At 38.3% G+C, this 6,219-nt stretch overlaps 1 pseudogene; it reads left to right on the top strand.

Annotated features, from left to right (window-relative positions):
* Nucleotides 1-4,872: 4,872 nt before the first annotated feature.
* On the top strand, nucleotides 4,873-5,216 carry LOC141511552 (small ribosomal subunit protein uS10-like; annotated as a pseudogene).
* Nucleotides 5,217-6,219: the final 1,003 nt, after the last annotated feature.

The following is a 6,219-nucleotide window of genomic DNA, read 5'->3' as shown; positions in this document are numbered from 1 at the left end:
GTAACCTTATTGAATGAAGCCTTAAATCCCTAAAGGAGATATTTTACATGAGGTAGAGAACAAGTTGACATGAGCCTTGGAGGAAAATCCAGAAATTCCAACCAAAGTGAGGACAATTCTGTGTAACAAGACAAATTTATCAAATAATGCCTCCACCAAATACAGATTACATCTATAAAAATGTAAGTAAGTAGGTATGTATGTATATATAGCTTAGCTGAACTAGGAAATCTTTTCTAGATTAAATAGCAATCAGAGTGCATATACATTCTGAATGAGGATGCTAGGAAATGACAGTTTAAAAGTAGTCTGTGAGGAAATTTACAGAGGAGAATACTCCAGGGTAGAGGCTGATTGCAACTGAAAGGAATGTATTCAATGCATCTAAGTTAATAAACCTTAACTAGGTTGAAAGGAAAAGAGAGTGGCAGTGACCATTACTGATCCTCTGGATCCTGTCAGAAGCCTGTCAAGTAGGTGATAGTGAGTGAATGACACTGGCTGACAGGACTATCTATGCTTTAAGTTTAAATAAAAGCAGAGCTTTAAGGGAATGATTTAATGTAGATGTTAGTCCAGCTACTTAGTATTTAGTTTTGCTCTTTATTTTGTGATCTGATATTTCATTTTCATTATGTTTACCAATAAATGTTATTTGTTGTGTGTGTGTGTGTGTGTGTGTGTGTGTGTGTGTGTGTGTGTGTGTGTGTGTGTTATCCATTCATTTGTAGTAAATGTTCCCTCTGCCTGTTTGCTTCACACAAACCTTGGAGCAGTCAGTATGCTCAGTATCAACTACCCAACTTTGGCAATTCCTGGCACCTGTGACTGAGCCCTTAGTTAAGAATTATCAATAGAATTCTCCCAATAGTAATTAATATTTGACTTTATACCACTAATGGAAGTCATGACATAGTTGACCAACTGGGTCTGAAATTTCACTGATATAGGGAACAAATGAATGAGAAAATCCCCTCTGACAAATACAATTCTGAATCATCTCTGCAACTTACAGAGGGTTGTGCAGAGCACTAAAAAGAAAAGTGATTTTTAAAGGGTCCCACTGCCAGAAGGTGTCAAAGATAGTACTGAAACCTAGGCTTTCCTGGTTCCAAGACTGCCTCTCAATCAGTTATGGAATGTAACATTCTCATAGAAATAGATGATCAATGAGTTCAAATGGAGGAAAAAAACAATGAAGGAAGAATAAGAATGAGGTTCTGCATATGAAAATGTCATCATTCTACAAAAAGTTTTATTGTTACATTTTGTTTTTTATACTATAATCCTTTCTTAACATCTTCCATGTGACAAAGACAAAAAGTTAAGGAAAACTAATCCATAAATTGACTGTATCTGAGGGTGAATTCAACATCCCCAACTTTTATCCCTCAGCTCTCCACCAAAAGGAGAGAACCTTCTGTTCTTCTGGACCAAGATGGGTAATTGCAATTAATCTAAATTCAACTGTTTTTTTAGTGTTAGGAATATAGTAACAAATATCTATGTGCAAATCCAATGGAATAGTGAGTCTCTCTCCCATGCCTCTTTCATTTAGGGGGCATTTAGGTGGCTTAGTGGATAGATTAATAAATCTGTAATCAGGAAGACTCATCTACCTGAATTCAAATCTAGCCTCAGTGACCCTGGGGAAGTCACTTTACTCCATCTGTGTCATTTTCCTAATCTGTCAAATGAGCTAGAGAAGAAAATGGCAAACCACTCCAATATCTTTGCAAGAAAATCCCAAATGTACAACAAATATACCTTCAGGATAAGCTAGAGATAATCTCAGGGAAGACATTAACTTCTAAGGGACCAGGGAAAGACTTTTTGTAGAATGTAGAATTTTAACTGCAATTTGAAGGAAACCAGGAGGTAATGACAAAGAAGGAGCACATTTCAAAGTAGAAGAGACAACTAATGAAAATTCATGGTCAGGAGATGAAGAGGAAGAGCAAAGGGGTCAGGGTCTTTGGATGGCAGAGTACAAAGGAGTAGTAAGGTAAGAGATATAAGGAGACTGAAAAGGCAGGAGGTGGGGTGGGGTTAGGGAGAAGGCTAAATTACCCATTCTTAAGATAGATATATAGATATAGATACAGATACAGATATATATATATATATATATACAGATATATGCATATAAACATATACAAATACATAAACATACACATATATAAACCCCTAGAAGCCAGCATGTATTCCTAAATATTAAAATTTGCACCTCCTTTAAAATTAGAAGACAGAAGCAAAATAGGTTTCTCTTTGTCATCAGCTCTTTCCTTAGTATCACCAAATAGGTGATTCACCTTCACCTGTGGAAAGAACCTAAGAATAATGCACATAGCAAGTCACTTTCAGGAGATCTTGGGAGCCTGCAATTAAGTGGCACACCTATTACAGATGATTGATAGCAGGCACCATGGGCAGCTAACCATAAGAAAAAACAAACACCCAGACCAGCACTATGCACACAATAGACAGTGAATGGGTTAGTGTATTTAGATAATGATGACCTGGAGGACAACGAATCCATCATGAATCTGTTCCTATGAAAGATTCACTATTGGCCTGTCTTCAATTCAATAATGAGTCAGGAGCAGCTTCACTGATGTTCTTTGCCCTACTTTTCTTAGTACTTTTGTGTACTTTTCCTGATTACTTTTTTACAAAATACAAACTTCAAAGGAGACAAGGAAATGACTCAGGGTATGGAAAGAAGGCTGAAGGGTGTTTAAGGAATGTTCAATGGTCCTTGATTATAATAAGATCATAGATCTAGGGCTCAAAGGAGAATTACAAGTCATCTAGTTCAGTCCTCTAATTTTATAATGAAAGAAACTGAAACATGAAGAGATCGAGTGATTATCCCAAGCTGATAGAGAGATTAAGTAGCAGAGCCAAGACACAAATTCTGGTTGATTGACTACAAATCTAGCTCTCATTGACTGACCCAATGATGTCCAAACAGGAGAGAGTTTAGAATAGATCTACCATATTGACAATTTATAGACAAATATGAATAGAACAATAGTTCTACACTCAATTTTTATCTGTTTAGATAAGGAAACACAAAGCCAGGGTAGCAGCTACCAGTTGTGGAATTTAACTAAATGTATCTATAACTTTAAGTTTCGTGTATCCAGACAAACAACAACCATCCTGTTCCTATTGGGTTTGGTATTGAATGAGATGGTGAAATGATATCTTTGCACAACATCCCTCACTTTAATCAACATTATTTTCAAATCTTCAAATGACATCATTTATTTCATGCTATAGTCATCTTTGATTTTGAAGGATAATATACATACACACAGACATATAGACACACATACACACATACACATACATACAAAACCAACACCACCAGCAACGACAGTCTGAAACCTATGTACCTTTCAAATTTATTTCCTATCATTTACTTTCTTAAATCCTTTGACTTAACCAAACTAGCTAATGCATTGACCCAATACATCTAGATTTCTCACCTCTATGGTTATATTCATGTTGTTTTAGTTACCTGGATTGTTCCTCCTGTCAAGGTCCATAAACACTAGCTGCAAGTGTCCTATTACTTCTGATATTGACACATCTAAGAGATTAGGAAGAATCCAACAAGCAGGTCCTTGTAATACTACTAGTCCTTGAATATTGAAGAAGAGCATACCTACCAACCCAATGATTGGAGGTGTGAGTTGCACAATTTTGTTTATTATATATGCTGTGCAAGGCATCCTTCTCACTTACCTTTAGCAGAATCATTTCACCACCACCTCCCATGACCTTATTGATAGGAAATAGGACTATTGGAGATGGTCTGGCTTCAGCCAGAGTCCCTTGGCCTTAAATTTTTCCTCCAGTATATCAATGAGGCACTATGGTGAATCAACAATGCCTAGCAAGCACCAGCATGTAATATCTGGCAACAAAATTTGACAGCCTGGTATATTTCCTCTCAGACTTTCCCTTGACTTTCCTTGTATTCTCTTCCTTCTGAATCAATGAAGCACAAAGCGCACCACTACCACCAGGCAAGCACCAGAATATGACATCTGGCAACAGATTGCCACACCTACTATATCCTAACCTGTCTCAGGATGGACTAATCGACAATACAGCCTTTCCTCTCAGACCTTCCACTTTTGAGCTACTCTTCATTATGTTACCATCAGCAATATTTTTTTAGGTTTTTTTGCAAGGCAAATGGGGTTAAGTGGCTTGCCCAAGGCCATACAGCTAGGTAATTATTAAGTGTTTGAGACTGGATTTGAACCCAGGTACTCCTGACTCCAGGGCTTTATCCACTGTGCCACCTAGCTGCCCCTATCAGCAATAATATTAATAGTGGGACAGTGTCAGCTTGTCACTCCTAGGTCTGTACAGCTCTGCTCTGTTAGTACACTTCTCAGAGCTCAAGCTCATCAGACCCTTCTGGAAGGACCCCTCTCTCTGAGCAAACCCATTTCAGGGTGGCTCTGCCTTTCATACAGAAAAGAGAACTCTTCCTGGGGCTTCCTCAGGAAGCTGATTTTTCTGGATGCTATCACATTAATACACCAAACTCTTCAAGGTGCCAGTTTCTGCCACTCTAGATTTGCAGATCTGAATTCAACACTCTTTCCTTAGAAACAGTTACTCACTTATCTCTCAGAACTAACTAACCCATTCTGAACTGACTTTGTGATACAAGTCATCACTACCCAGGAATTTGGCATATTCTTTGATTAAGAATTGTAAAAGCTCTCTTTGGTGGAGATGCCACTGCTGCAGCTCCATGCAGACAGCACTCCCTGCTTTTCCTCCTCCTGACTCACCACTATTTGCTTGCATGGAGGAATAAGTCGGCCAGGAAGTTGCTCCACCTCCATGGCATTCAAAGATACTGGCAAGAATCTCATAGAACCCAAAGTGGCCATTCACTGGATCCATATCATCCTCACCAGCCTCAATGTGCAGTCACTTCTAGAAAGTGTGTACTGATCTAATTAGAGGAGCCAAAGAAAAGAACCTGAAAGTGAAGGGACCTGTTCGAATGCCCGCTAAGACACTTCCGTATCACAACCAGAAAAACAAAGATTTGGGATCGGTTCCAGATGAGAATCCACAAACGCCTTATTGATTTGTATAGCCTTTCTGAAATTGTTAAGCAGATCACTTCTATCAGCATTGAACCAGGTGTAGAAATTGAAGTCACCATTGCAGATGCCTAGTCACTCATCTCTTTAAATAAATTGATTTGCAACTATATGATTTGCAAAAAATAAAAATAAAAATGAAAGAAAAGAATTCTAAAAGCTTATAGTACAGCAAGATTTTTCTCTGGGACAGTGTGACATAGGAGAAAACTCATAATTACAAAAGGAGACTGACCCAAGTAACCAAATTCCATAAAGTGTACTGATCAAAGAGGTTTCACCTGACATTCTTACTCTCCCTGCTTCCAAAACACATAGCTTGATCATAATGATATAATAGTAAACATAAAGCAAACCTCAAAACCCAGTCTCCCCCCTCCTTTTATCTGCTACTTTTATGAGGTAGTTTTAAAGTAGTAGAGTGAGGTCCTCCTTTGCACTATTGAGAGTAGCTGCCACCATCTTGTCCTGATCATAGTAACACTTCTCAAATTCTTTCTATTCAATCCCATGTATCATTCAAGATCCAGTAGATCTGTCTCCTCTTCTGCAAAACTTTTCCTGTCTCCTCCAGGCCAAGATACTCCACCCTTTACTTCTGCTGCCTGGTTTGCATGGTTTCCTCCAGGACAATTCAGATTTTACATTTTTTGAGAGGCCTTTCTCAGTCCTCAGCCTATTCCTACCCTGCTACCACCAGTGCCTTCCATACAAGACTGCCTCACAGCAATATGATATATTTCTCATAAGAATATTGTTGTCAGTATTTTGTCTCCCCCCATCAGAATGTAGGCTCCTGGAGGACAGGGACCTTTCTTTGCATTCCTAATACTTATCATAGCTCATAACAAACACTTCAGTATTGACTGAGTAAAGCTCTCTCGCTCTCAATCTGTCTCTCTCTCTCTCTCTCTCTCTCTCTCTCTCTCTCTCTCTCATCTATCATTACCAAGCAGTCTACATAAATTACCTCACTTGAACCTCAATACAATCCCTTGAGGTAAATACTAAGGTATCAAAATCCTCATTGTATAGTACTGAGATTCAGAGAAGTTAAATGACTTGTCTAAAATCATAC

The sequence above is a fragment of the Macrotis lagotis genome, chromosome 2 (assembly GCF_037893015.1).
Source record: "Macrotis lagotis isolate mMagLag1 chromosome 2, bilby.v1.9.chrom.fasta, whole genome shotgun sequence".
NCBI classification, from domain to species: Eukaryota; Metazoa; Chordata; class Mammalia; order Peramelemorphia; family Peramelidae; genus Macrotis; species Macrotis lagotis.
Note: the sequence above shows the minus strand (reverse complement) of the source record. Positions and strands in the feature narration are given on the sequence as shown.